This window comes from Entelurus aequoreus, linkage group LG01 (assembly GCF_033978785.1).
Source record: "Entelurus aequoreus isolate RoL-2023_Sb linkage group LG01, RoL_Eaeq_v1.1, whole genome shotgun sequence".
Taxonomy (NCBI): domain Eukaryota; kingdom Metazoa; phylum Chordata; class Actinopteri; order Syngnathiformes; family Syngnathidae; genus Entelurus; species Entelurus aequoreus.
In genome coordinates, this window is record NC_084731.1 from 87412124 (window position 1) to 87427505 (window position 15382).

The 15382-nt window shown below is 40.2% G+C and overlaps 1 protein-coding gene across 2 annotated transcripts in view; it reads left to right on the plus strand.

Moving 5' to 3' along the window:
- pard3ba (par-3 family cell polarity regulator beta a) overlaps positions 1-15382 on the plus strand; it is a 427783-nt gene that overhangs the window by 353742 nt on the left and 58659 nt on the right. The gene's annotated exons all lie outside the window — the stretch shown is intronic.

Sequence of the window (15382 nt, forward strand, 5' to 3'; positions counted from 1 at the left end):
ATCATCAGCCCGGAGGTTGGGTCTTGGGCGCAGTCGGGTGTTCCAACAGGACAATGACCCCCAAACACACGTCAAAAGTGGTAAAGGAATGGCTAAATCAGGCTAGAAATAAGGTTTTAGAATGGCCTTCCCAAAGTCCTGACTTAAACGTGTGGACAATGCTGAAGAAACAAGTGTAAGTCAGAAAGCCGACAAATTTAGCTGAACTGCACCGATTTTGTCAAGAGGAGTGGTCAAATATTCAACTAAAAGTTTGCCAGAAGCTTGCAGTGAAACTTGCCAAGGGACATGTAACCAAATATTAACATTGCTGTATGTATACTTTTGACCCAGCAGATTCGGTCACATTTTCAGTAGACCCATAATAAATTCATAAAAGAACCAAACTTCATGAATGTTTTTTTGTGACCAACAAGTATGTGCTCCAATCACTCTATCACAAAAAAATAAGAGTTGTAGATATATATATATATATATATATATATATATATATATATATATATATATATATATATATATATATATATATATATATATATATATATATATATATATATATATATATATATATATATATATATATATATATATATATATCTTTGGCTTTTGGCTGGGACCAGGGATCTTGGGCTCGAAAAGGTTGGTGACCACTGTTCTAAGGTGCATGTCATATTTGGAAAAATGGGTGTGGAAAGCATCTGTTTGTGTGCTTGTGTGTGATTTAAAAGGGATCATCTAAACCCTGTCTCCAGGCCATTATGCTAATACAATCAATAGACAAAGAATGGTACTCATTTTGTCTAAACACACGTCCCTCCCCTCCTCACCATCATGCTCCCTCTGGCCTCTTTTATTTCTCCTGCATATCAAACTGAGAGTGTATATTGCACCTTGTTCAACACACACACACACACACACACACACACACACCCAGAAGGTCCTTCACCTGAGTCCCAGTGTCTCGCTGCGACTAATGTTCCCTTTACCTGACATTATGCATCTCTTTGCATAATGTGCCCTGCCTAACGCACCAAACTGCCACGCCAAGATGGACCGTTCAGGTTCCCCCCCCCCCCCCCCACCCTATTAAGTCCGCCTGCTAAGACATAATATTCCGCGCCGTGCAGAAACCCATCCGAGCGAGGCGAGCGGCCGGGACGTGACTCGGGTGTTCCCGTTGAGAGACATTAGCGCTCCCCGCAGCACTCAGACATGCTAATGATATGTGCTAATGTACGCTGGCATTCACGATGACTTTATACGTGCTTGCAGCGTGGCGTCATGCAGCAGCCCCGTGTGCAGGCTCATTGTGTTTTTCCACATGTTTATGCTTGTCGGGGATATTGTCTGTGTCTGTCGGCGTGCATGTCTGCGGCAGGTTTGACGGATGAACTGTAAACAGCCGTTGTTTAGATCGAAAAACTCAACCCAAGTCTTGGATTGAAGATAATTAGAAGTGTATGCCTTCCTTCCAAGCACCCCCGTGTCTTGTTTTAACTCCCATCTTGTCTGTATTTTCCTAGCCTCAGATAATTGTGGAGGCTTCCTTTTTTTTCTTTTGGTAAGCGTGGTGCTGGTTGCTTTGAAGGCCTGACGTATGATTTGCATTGTTCTTACCACACTTCTGCTCTCTGATCAAACATTGCCTGCTCATTTCCTTCCATTTGTTGTCCTTCTGCTGCACTGGGAACCATACTTGCCAACCTTGAGACCTCCAAAGGGGGGGTGTTGAGGTCTGTGTGTTTTTGTGGGGGGGTATATATTTTTTAAGTATTTCTTATATATATATATATATATATATATATACATACATACAGTATATATGTATATATACCGTAATTTCCGGACTATAAGCCGCACCTGACTATAAGCCGCACCAGCTAAATTTAGGGGAACATACAGATTGCTCCATATATAAGCCGCACCCGACTATAAGCCGCAGGGTTTTGATGTGTAATTACCGTAGTATATAGGGGTTCCTGCTACCACGGAGGGGATTGTCGGGACAGAGATGACTGTTTGGGAACGCAAAGCGTCCCATTTATTAACAATAAATCTTTCAATCATTCAATCAAACTTTCACATCTTTGACATGGCGAACAGCATTCGTGCAGAGTACAAATAATACAACGGTGCAAAGTAATACAAAGTGCTCACCTGTACGTTATCAAAATAACCAGCCTACCGGTATATGAAAAGTCAGTCTTTAATCATTGTGTCATCGTCTTCCTCCTGCGTACTAAAACCACCGAAATCCTCTTCGTCGGTGTCGGAGAAGAACAGGCCGTAAATAAGCCGCACCCTTGTATAAGCCGCAGGGACCAGAACGAGGGGAAAAAGTAGCGGCTTATAGTCCGGAAATTACGGTATATATATACAAACCCCGTTTCCATATGAGTTGAGAAATTGTGTTAGATGTAAATATAAACGTAATACAATGATTTGCAAATCAATTTTCAACCCATATTCAATTGAATGCACTACAAAGACAAGATATTTGATGTTCAAACTCATAAACTTTTTTTTTTTTTTGGCAAATAATAATTAACTGAGAATTTCATGGCTGCAACACGTGCCAAAGTAGTTGGGAAAGGGCATGTTCACCACTGTGTTACATGGCCTTTCCTTTCAACAACACTCAGTAAACGTTTGGGAACTGAGGAGACACATTTTTGAAGCTTCTCAGGTGGAATTCTTTCCCATTCTTGCTTGATGTACAGCTTAAGTTGTTCAACAGTCCGGGGGTCTCCGTTGTGGTATTTTAGGCTTCATAATGCGCCACACATTTTCAATGGGAGATAGGTCTGGACTACAGGCAGGCCAGTCTAGTACCCGCGCTCTGTAACACGTGGCTTGGCATTGTCTTGCTGAAATAAGCAGGGGCGTCCATGGTAACGTTGCTTGGATGGCAACATATGTTGCTCCAAAACCTGTATGTACATTTCAGCATTAATGGCGCCTTCACAGATGTGTAAGTTACCCATGTCTTGGGCACTAATACACCCCCATACCATCACAGATGCTGGCTTTTCAACTTTGCGCCTATAACAATCCGGAGGGTTCTTTTCCTCTTTGGTCCGGAGGACACGACGTCCACAGTTTCCAAAAACAATTTCAAATGTGGACTCGTCAGACCACAGAACACTTTTCCACTTTGTATCAGTCCATCTTAGATGAGCTCAGGCCCAGCGAAGCCGACGGCGTTTCTGGGTGTTGTTGATAAACGGTCTTCGCCTTGCATAGGAGAGTTTTAACTTGCACTTACAGATGTAGCGACCAACTGTAGTTACTGACAGTGGGTTTCTGAAGTGTTCCTGAGCCCATGTGGTGATATCCTTTACACACTGATGTCGCTTGTTGATGCAGTACAGCCTGAGAGATCGAAGGTCACAGGCTTAGCTGCTTACGTGCAGTGATTTCTCCAGAGTCTCTGAACCCTTTGATGATATTACGGACCGTAGATGGTGAAATCCCTAAATTCCTTGCAATAGCTGGTTGAGAAAGGTTTTTCTTAAACTGTTCAACAATTTGCTCACGCATTTGTTGACAAAGTGGTGACCCTCGCCCCATCCTTGTTTGTGAATGACTGAGTATTTCTTGGAATCTACTTTTATACCCAATCATGGCACCCACCTGTTCCCAATTTGCCTGTTCACCTGTGGGATGTTCCAAATAAGTGTTTGATGAGCATTCCTCAACTTGATCAGTATTTATTGCCACCTTTCCCAACTTCTTTGTCACGTGTTGCTGGCATCAAATTCTAAAGTTAATAATTATTTGCAAAAAAAAAAAAAAAGTTTATTAGTTTGAACATCAAATATGTTGTCTTTGTAGCATATTCAACTGAATATGGGTTGAAAATCATTGTATTCTGTTTATATTTACATCTGACACAATTTCCCAACTCATATGGAAACGGGGTTTGTGTGTATATATATATATATATATATATATATATATATATATATATATATATATATATATAATCCGTTCATGGATGAGTATATCCGTTCGGCCACCGTGTTCAATGGAGAAGTCCAATCTACAAAATTTGCAGGCAGCATACCCCTTCCCCTTCGAGCTGTCCTGGATGAACTGAAGTTATTTTTTTCCAATCATTTTGGAACTTGCAAGAGTACTTCTTCTTCTTACTCGTCGCCGCCATGTCTCTTCTTCGTTCTTCTGCTTCGTCAATCAATCAATCAATCAATCAATCAATCAATCAATCAATCAATCGATGTTTATTTATATAGCCCTAAATCACAAGTGTCTCAAAGGGCTGCACAAGCCACAACGACATCCTCGGTTCAGAGCCCACATAAGGGCAAGGAAAAACTCACAACCCCAATGGGACATCGATGTGAATGACTATGAGAAACCTTGGAGAGGACCCCCCCCCCATGTCTGGATGACTCGCCTTCATATTTCCAGTGGTTAGCCCAGAGTTACGAAACCGCTTTATTATGAAGCTTGCTGTGGCGTGTTCTTTCTGATGTTACTTTCTGTGTGGGGCGCGGTCTTTCTGACGTCACTTCCTCTCCGAACTTAGTTTGTAAACGACCAATGAGTCCATACAAAGCTAAGTGCCGGAGATTCAAGAAATACACGGCGCACTTACCCGTGTAAAAATGTATCCAAGGAGGGGGACCTTAAACGATGGTTTAGTGTGGCTGAAACGGGGCTTAGGCTAAATAATTATTTGTTTAAAGGGTTCAACGACTTAGTGTAGACATGACCTAATCCTCGCTTGTGTCGACAGCAGAAGGGCGTGCAGAACGTTTTGCCGGTCTGCTTCAAGTCGGTGTGAAAACACAGTTGCACGCCAAAATAGCATTTCCACTTTTAGCCACTTGCCAGGGTGTTAGGGTGTGAGCCCCCTCCACCCTTCCTTGCATGGGTCTTTTTTTTTTTTTTTCTGAAGTCAGTGTTTGCATGAAACGTACACACACACACACACACACACACACACACACACACACACACACACACACACACACGTGTGTGTATGGGCGCTGTGCTTGCTTGTGGTTTACATATGTTTGTGTCACCACATGTGGGGCTTTGCATTCCTCCTTTGTTGTTTAACTCCACTGGAACTGTAAGGCCACATGCAGGCGCATGACACACAAATATGTTTTATTTAAAGCCTCTGTGTTAAATTACCTTTTTCAATCGACCAATGTTTTCACCCTCATCATTTTGCAGTGTCAGTGCACATCGACGTGGTGTTCAAGAGCATTTGGTTGTATCTAGAGATGTAACGATTAATGATAACCGCTATAAAACTCAACGGTTAGTATTACAGTTTTAAATTAAAATGATTACAAAAAAACGTGAGTGATCGCCACATATTGATAAACTCACAAACTTAAGTGTTAACATGAAAACAAGACTCATTAACGTCTTTCCTCATTAATAAACAACATACCCCAATCTAAACTTATATAAACACATTTCTTTCTGACTAACTAAGCCAGGGGTCGGCAACCCGCGGCTCTAGAGCCGCATGCGGCTCTTTAGCGCCGCCCTAGTGGCTCTCTGAAGCTTTTTCAAAAATGTATGAAAAATGGAAAAAGATGAGGGGAAAAAAAAAAAAGTTTTTGTTTTAATATGGTTTCTGTAGGAGGACAAACATGACACAAACCTCCCTAATTGTTATAAAGCACACTGTTTATATTAAACATGCTTCACTGACTCAAGTATTTGGCGAGCGCCGTTTTGTCCTACTAATTTTGGCGGTCCTTGAACTCACCGTAGTGTATAACTTTCTCTGACTTTTTAGGACGTGTTTTATGCCACTTCTTTTTCCGTCTCATTTTGTCCACCAAACCTTTAACGTTGTGCGTGAATACACAAAGGTGAGTTTTGTTGATGTTATTGACTTGTGTGGAGTGCTAATCGGGCATATTTGGTCACTGCATGACTTGCAAGCTAATCGATGCTAACATGCTATTTAGGCTAGCTATATGTACATATTGCACCATTATGCCTCATTTGTAGCTATATTTGAGCTCATTTAGTTTCCTTTAAGTCATCTCAATTCAATGTATATCTCATGACACACTATCTGTATGTAATATCTTCTAATTTGTTGCGGCTCCAGACAGATTTGTTTTTGTATTTTTGCTCCAATATGGCTCTTTCAACATTTTGGGTTGCCGACCCCTGAACTAAGCTATTCAATTGTACACATTCAACCTACAAGCTGTGCTCTTTTAGACCAGAATGATCAATATATACAGTCATGGTAAAAAAAACATCACATGGACAAAGATAAGACCTTCTGGAGGAAAGTTCTGTGGTCAGATGAAACAAAAATTGAGCTGTTTGGCCACAATACCCAGCAATATGTTTGGAGGAGATAAGGTGAGGCCTTTAATCCCAGGAACACCATGCTTACCGTCAAGCATGGTGGTGGTAGTATTATGCTCTGGGCCTGTTTTGCTGCCAATGGAACTGGTTCTTTACAGAGAGTAAATGGGACAATGAAAAAGGAGGATTACCTCCAAATTCTTCAGGGCAACGTAAAATTATCAGCCCGGAGGTTGGGTCTTGGGCGCAGTTTGGTGTTCCAACAGGACAATGACCCCCAAACACACGTCAAAAGCGGTAAAGGAATGGCTAAATCAGGCTAGAATTAAAGTTTTAGAATAGCCTTCCCAAAGTCCTGACTTAAACGTGTGGACAATGATGAAGAAACAAGTCCATGTCAAAAAAAAAAACACATTTAGCTGAACTGCACCAATTTTGTCAAGAAGAGTGGTCAAAAATTCAACCAGAAGCTTGTGGATGGCTACCAAAAGCGCCTTATTGCAGTGAAACTTGCCAAGGGACATGTAACCAAATATTAACATTACTGTATGTATACTTTTAACCCAGCAGATTTGGTCACATTTTCAGTAGACCCATAATAAATTCATAAAAGAACCAAACTTCATGAATGTTTTTTTGTGACCAACAAGTATGTGCTCCAATCACTCTATCACAAAAAAATAAGAGTTGTAGAAATGATTGGAAACTCAAGACAGCCATGACTTTATGTTCTTTACAAGTGTATGTAAACTTGACCACGGCTGTATACTTGGAGCAATATGACACGGGGGTGCGTTCAAGGACAGCTGAACAGAGTAGAAGGCCACAAAACACACCAGAACACTGAAGCATAAGAAACACAATACATACAAAATAGTGAGCTTTGTATTTACTTGAGTTATTTCCGAAAAAATCCAAAGATTTCACTGTGTAAAAGTACTTTTTGAGCACATTTAACAATACAGTGATAATAATGATAGTTAGTCACTATAACCGTGATATGACATTTTCATATTGTTAAATCCCTAGTTGTGTCAATATTTTGCCAAACAATACACGTTGCAAGGGATGGGTACCGAATTCAGTACTTTTATAGGTACCAACTAAAGTCCGTCGGGGCCACCGGGCTACCTAACTTGGCACCGGCTTTAAGCAAGTCAAGTACTCAAAGCGGACTCAGCCAGTCTATCTCTAGGTAATAACAATACGATAGCATTTTTCATGCCGACAAAGCATGAAAAAGTACAGTTAGGCTCAACTTTTCAAAATGCACCCATGTAGCTTCATGCTCATTTACATTAGACTTGCCATAGACATGCTATCGATTAACATTAGAGAATTGACGTGGAGATTTCAACTTCCCCAAATTTGGTAATCAAAACTATAGCTAAGATTCACGTTCATAAATAAAATTCTTGAAAACAACAAAAGAAGCAATCACATTCCTTAATATAAACATCCCAATGACACTGCAAACTTGTATTCTTGGGGATCTCCATCAATTTAGTAACGTGTCATCAAAGAATAAAAATGCTTTTCTTTCAATATGCATAATAACAAAAAGGGTAATGTTTAAAAAATGGATAGATGTTGATAGTCCAACTCATACTGACTGGTACACACAAGCTATGGAGATGATATCAGTTGAACAAACTGCATTTAGTTTAGATAATAATGAGTCATATATTGGAATATGGGATCCATTATTTAAATTTGTTTCAACTATTAAATGAACCAAAATATGACTTATTATATCTTTGTGGAAAATGTTGGACACAGTGTGTTGTCAAGCTTATGAGATGTGATGCAAGTGTAAGCCACTGTAAGTGACACTATTGTTCATTTCTAATTTTTAAAAAAAATTTATTAATGTTTTTAATGATAATACCAATGAGGGATTTTTAATCACTGCTATTTTGAAATTGTTACTAATATTGATGCTGTTTTCGATAATGTTAATTTTTGTTTCACTACTTTTGGATTGTTCCGTGTCATGTTTGTGTGTCCTCAATTGATCTCAATTGCTCTGTTTATTGTTGTTCTTAGTGTTGCTGGGACGGGTTTGGTTTTGGAATTGGATTGCATTATTGCTGTGTATTGTTTTGTTGATTGGTTAATAAATTCATTTAAAAAAAAATACAAATAAAAAAATAAAATTCTTACAGTATGAGCACTTTTTAGGGCTCTGTGATAAGTATGTAATACTGTAACACAGTGCACTTTACCGTGAATTGATTAACGTGGACCCCGACTTAAACAAGTTGAAAAACTTATTCGGGTGTTACCATTGAGTGGTCAATTGTACGGAATATGTACTGTACTTGGCAATCTACTAATAAAAGTTTCAATCAATCAATCAAAACAGTACTTCCAAATGAGACACAGAAGTAAGAAAACGACTGGACCGCACAACTTAGTGTTAAAGTTAAAAACAAGAAACTTGAATTTTTACTTTAAAAAATGAACATTTATTACCACATGATCATACACAAAATCACAGAAAAATGGTACGGTTGAGTATCAGTATCGATTCCCTGTTACCAGGTATTGGTACTGAATCGATTCAAATGTGAAAAGTACCCGTCTCAGAAAAATGGTAATACTTTTATGAGTCAGTGGTTGAACCGCCTGATTTCAGTTTCAGGCAGCATGGGTTCAGGCCCCCGGAAGTGAGAGTAAATGAGTGTCTGTCTCTATAATGATTACATGAATGCACCCTGATTGGCTGGCCACCAAATTCAGTTGGGATAGGCTCTAGCTTCCCGTGACCCTGAGCCGTAGAAACAGTAGAAGATTAATGGACGGATTGATTGATTGATTTATTGATTGAAACTTTTATGAGTAGATTGCACAGTTCAGTACATATTCCGTACAATTGACCACTAAATGGTAACACCCGAATAAGTTTTTCAACTTGTTTAAGTCGGGGTCCCCGTAATCAATTCATGGTAATGTTACAGTACCTAATTTAATAGAGATTAGGGATGGGTAACATTGTTGGTAAACCGACCAAATTCTGCCAATACCAGGTACCGATTCACGTAAAATCAGGATCATATTTCAATACCTTTTGTTGACTCACCACTTGGCGGGCAAACGCGCATATTTTTAGCCGACTGCCTCTAAGCAATGTTGTAATTTCCCATGCCAACAAAACAAGCACGTCTGATATAAAGCCAAAAGAAGTAAGGCTGCACTTTTCAAAATATGCTAGCTCGATGCTAATTTACATTGGATATGCCATATACATGCTACTGGTTAGCATTACCCGTTTTACACGGCCAGAACAGCTAAGATGCATTTCACAATCAAACAGCCGGTGTGTAATAAGTACAATATTTACAGTATACACACTTTGTAGGGCACAGCAAAGCAGAAGACTGTCACTTTCAACACAATGACAAAAACTACTTCCTGACTACGGCAACATACCAATGCATACTTGCAAATGATAGAAGTGTAAGAAATTGTAAGATATAACAACTGGACAGAACAGTTATGTAATTAGATTTCCTTATTTTAAACATTTATGACCACATAACAAATGCAAAAGTTTAGAAAATTGGGACTGTATTGGTTAAAATGTGAAAGGTATCCATTACTACTAGAGATTTTTAGTTCTCCTCAACCATTTATTAGATTGTCAATTGTGTCAGCAAGTACCGAATAATTTATCCATCCCTCCATTTTCTACCGCTTGGCCCTTTTGGGGTGGCGGGGGGGTGCTGGAGCCTATCTCAGCTGCCTTCGGGCAGTAGGTGGTGTACATTGTGCAATTGATTCATGTTTATTGTGGTCTTTTTCTTTACATTCATAGGCATACAGTATGTAGATGTTGCAAGTCTATGAATAACCGTCTTAGTCCGCAATAAGATGTGTTGCTATAACGACCATGTTGAACTTGAGTGACGCTTAATTGAGCGCAGACCTCTGCTACGGCTGTACTGGGTGTGGGTGTGGGTGTGTGTGTGTGTGTGTGTGTGTGTGTGTGTGTGTGTGTGTGTGTGTGTGTGTGTGTGTGTGTGTGTGTGTGTGTGTATATGTATGTATGTTAGTTACTTAGCAGGGTACTTCCTGCTTTATGGAGGATGACAAACAGACGAAGGGTGCCATTAAGATCCTGGGGGGTGTATCGTTCCATTTGATGCCATGGTGATTCAAACTGACATAATTCTAATATGCTAGTTGGAACCAAATCGTTTATTTGGGTCTTGAGCTGATATGAAGATTCAGTGCAAATATTTACTGTAAATGACATGACATCATTAGTTTTCTGAATTAAATCAATGCCAGCACCACACTAAAATGAACTTCATATCAAATAGGAGGCAACATCACACAGCAGACATGTAATACACACACAAATACACACTACTACGAGAGAATAATGAACAACAAATCATGGATTTGTTCTGTTCTGTTTTTTTCCTTCTTTTTTTCTTTTTTTATTGAGACAAAGACTATTTATGTATTTAATATGTGTTTGCTTACTGTGGTATATTATTCATTCATTCATTATTTGTTCACTGTTCTGTTACAGAGAACAAGGAAATTGGATACAATTGCTATGGTATGAAAAGGGGTAGGATTAAATAAGCTCTGCTTCTTCCTACTCCTTTTCGGACGTGCTGTAATGAAACAACTGGAATTGTGTGATGCATTACATTGTATCGTATGCATGTTCGAAATAAATTGAAACTGAATTGAACTGAACTTGATTGAAGTGACAAGCTTGCCATCCTAAAAAATCCCGGTTGTGGACAAGAAGATAAGACAGCCATCGTAGCCTTTTAAAAGCACGCACACACTCTGCTCTCATGAAACGTCGCTCAACTGCATATGCCATATATATATATATATATATAGAGAGAGAGAGAGAGAGAGAGAGAGAGAGAGAGAGAGGTCTTATCTTTGTCCATGTGATGTCAGATGCAACAAAATCAGAGCTGTTTGGCCACAATACCCAGCAATATGTTTGAAGGAGAAAAAGTGGGGCCTTTAATCCCAGGAACACCACACCTACCGTCAAGCATGGTGGTGGTAGTATTATGCTCTGGGCCTGTTTTGCTGCCAATGGAACTGGTGCTTTACAGAGAGTAAATGGGACAATGAAAAAGGAGGATTACCTCCAAATTCTTCAGGACAACCTAAAATCATCAGCCCGGAGGTTGGGTCTTGGGTGCAGTTGGGTGTTCCAACAGGACAATGACCCCAAACACACGTCAAAAGTGGTAAAGGAATGGCTAAATCAGGCTAGAGTTAAGGTTTTAGAAAGGCTTTCCCAAAGTACTGACGTGTGGACAATGCTGAAGAAACAAGTCAATGTAAGAAAACCAACTAATTTAGCTGAACTGCACCAGTTTTGTCAAAAGGAGTGGTCAAAAATTCAACCAGAAGCTTGCCAGAAGCTTGTGGATGGCTACCAAAAGCGCCTTATTGCAGTGAAACTTGCCAAGGGACATGTAAGCAAATATTAACATTGCTGTATGTATACTTTTAACCCAGCAGATTTGGTCACATTTTCAGTAGACCCATAATAAATTCATAAAAGAACCAAACTTCATGAATGTTTTTTTGTGACCAACAAGTATGTGCTCCAATCACTCTATCACAAAAAAAGAAGAGTTGTAGAAATTATTGGAAACTCAAGACAGCCATGACATTATGTTCTTTACTGTCATGCCGTGGACTGTGGGGTTGGGGGGGGGGTTGGTTTGTTTTCCCGAGATGCAATAAAAGTTGGAGCGGACATGGCATGAAGGCATATTTTATTTTAACACTAACAAAAGGTACAAACTAAAGTCGCGCACAACGCGGAGATAAAACTTGACTATGAAACAAAACTAACACTTAGACAGAAACAATGGACATGAAAAACTACACTTACTGTGATGTGAAAAAACAAACACTTACGTGGCATGGCATGAAGCATAAACTAGGGCATAAACAGGGCATGATAATGACAGAGGTAATGTCGCCAGACAGACTAACTGAAAAGGACAGGCTTAAATACTAGTGACATGATTGATGACAGGTGTGTGAGTCCGAACGTGAAACAGGTGAAACTTAACGGGTTGCTATGGTGACCAAACAAGAGAGCGTAAACAGGAACTAAAAAGTCTTAAACCAACAGGACATAACTAAAACAAAACATGATCACAAAGACATGACATTTACAAGTGTATGTGTCATGTCTGTGATCATGTTTTGTTTAGTTATGTTTTGCTTGGTTTTTGGACACTTTTTAGTTCCTGTTTTCACTCCCTTGCTTTGTCACCATAGCGACCATTAGTTTCACCTGGTTCGCATTCTCATGTCACGCACCTGTCTCGCGTTTTCACATTTTGAGTCGCGCAGCTGTTTTCCCTAATCATGTCACCAGTATTTAAGCTTGTTGTTGCCAGGCAGTCGGCCTGGTGACATTATCCTTACTATCTCTGTTTACCTCTGCTACCTTTCATTCCAAGCCATAGTTCCATGCCATAGTTTTCATGCTGTTTCACTCCACAGTAAGTGTTGTTTTCGTTTTCATGTTCATAGTCTCTGCCTTTGTGCAAGATTTTGTTTCATTAGCCAAGTTTGTACTTCCGCCCTTGTGCGCGCTTTTCGTTTGTTCTTTTTGTTAGTGTAAAAAATAAACATGTACTTACCTTCACGCTTTGCCCGCGCCAACTTTCCTTTGCATTCCGGGAAAACACAACACCCCAAAGTCCCCTTATTGTCAGTATGTAAACTTTCGATCGCGACTGTATATATACAGTATATGTATATATACCGTAATTTCCGGACTATAAGCCGCTACTTTTTCCCCTCGTTTTGGTCCCTGCGGCTTTTACGACGGTGCGGCTTTTTTACGGCTTTTTTACGGCTTACGGTAACCAGGGGCGCGCACTACCGAGGATGCGCGAGACCGAGGCAGACATCTGGCGCCAGGTAACGAGAGCAAAACAAAGAGTAGGAGAGCGTCAGCGACAGTTTGCGCGAAGGAAGTGTTCATGCAAACACCCTCAATATGGAAAACAAACGGAGAAGTGCATATGATGCTGCTTTTAAGTTAAAGGCAATCGATCTGGCTGTCAAAGAAGGAAATAGAGCTGCTGCACGTACCCTTGACTTGGCTGACGACGCCATTTTGGACCTGTTCTTCTCCGACACCGACGAAGAGGATTTCGGTGGTTTTAGTACGCAGGAGGAAGACAATGACACAATGATTAAAGGCCTACTGAAATGAATTTTTTTTATTTAAACGGGGATAGCAGATCTATTCTATGTGTCATACTTGATCATTTCGCGATATTGCCATATTTTTGCTGAAAGGATTTAGTATAGAACAACGACGATAAAGATTGCAACTTTTGGTATCTGATAAAAAAAAGGCTTGCCCCTACCGGAAGTAGCGTGACGTAGTCAGTTGAACATATACGCAAAGTTCCCTATTGTTTACAATGATGGCCGCATGAAGTGAGAGAGATTCGGACCGAGAAAGCGACAATTTCCCCATTAATTTGAGCGAGGATGAAAGATTTGTGGATGAGTAAAGTGCAAGTGAAGGACTAGTGGGGAGTTGAAGCTATTCAGATAGGGAAGATGCTGTGAGAGCCGGGGGTGACCTGATATTCAGCTGGGGATGACTACAACAGTAAATAAACACAAGACATATATATACTCTATTAGCCACAACACAACCAGGCTTATATTTAACATGCCACAAATTAATCCTGCATAAAAACACCTACGTGTTTGTTATGCTAGCTCCTAGCTCCTCTGCTAGCTCCTAGCTCCATAGAACACGCCAATACAATTCAAACACCTGATCAACACACACAATCACTCAGCCCAAAAGACCGTTCACCTAACCCAAGGTTCATAAAGCTTATATATTTTTAAAAACTTACGTACGTGACGCGCACATACGGTCGTTATCAAATGTTTAGCAGCCAAGGCTGCATACTCACGGTACCTGATATTCAGCTGGGAATGACTACAACAGTAAATAAACACAAGACATATGTATACTCTATTAGCCACAACACAACCAGGCTTATATTTAATATGCCACAAATTAATCCTGCATAATAACACCTGCGTGTTTGTTATGCTAGCTCCTAGCTCCTCTGCTAGCTTCTAGCTCCATAGAACACGCCAATACAATTCAAACACCTGATCAACACACACAATCACTCAGCCCAAAAGACCGTTCACCTAACCCAAGGTTCATAAAGCTTATATATTTTTAAAAAGTTACGTACATGACGCGCACGTACGGTACGGTACGTGTTATGCTAGCTCCTAGCTCCTATGCTAGCTCCTAGCTCCATAGAACACGCCAATACAATTCAAACACCTGATCAACACACACAATCACTCAGCCCAAAAGACCGTTCACCTAACCCAAGGTTCATAAAGCTTATATATTTTTAAAAAGTTACGTACATACGCAAAAAAAAGTTGCGCACATACGGTCAAGCGATCAAATGTTTAGAAGCCAAAGCTGCATACTCACAGTAGCACGTCTGCGTCTTTGTCATCCAAATCAAAGTAATCCTGGTAAGAGTCTGTGTTGTCCCAGTTCTCTACAGGCGTCTGTGTATCGAAGTCAAAAGTCCTACTGGTTAGAGTCTCTGTTATCCGAGTTCTTCCATCTTGACTGCATCTTTCAGGAATGTAAACAAAGAAGCGCCGGCTGTGTACTGTTGTGGCTGACTACGTTCGAAAAATACGTCCATTTCGCACCGACAACTTTCTTTGCTTGCTCAGCTTCCTTCTCCATAATGCAATGAACATGATTGAAACAGATTCACGAACACAGATGTCCAGAATACTGTGGAATTATGAAATGAAAACAGAGCTTTTTCGTATTGGCTTCAATGTGGAAGGCATACCCGTGTTCGCCGGTCTACGTCACGCGCATACGTCATCCTCAGAGGCGTTTCGAACCGGAAGTTTAGCGGCAAATTTAAAATGTCACTTTATAAGTTAACCCGGCCGTATTGGCATGTGTTATAATGTTAAGATTTCATCATTGATATATAAACTATCCGACTGCGTGGTCGGTAGTAGTGGGTTTCAG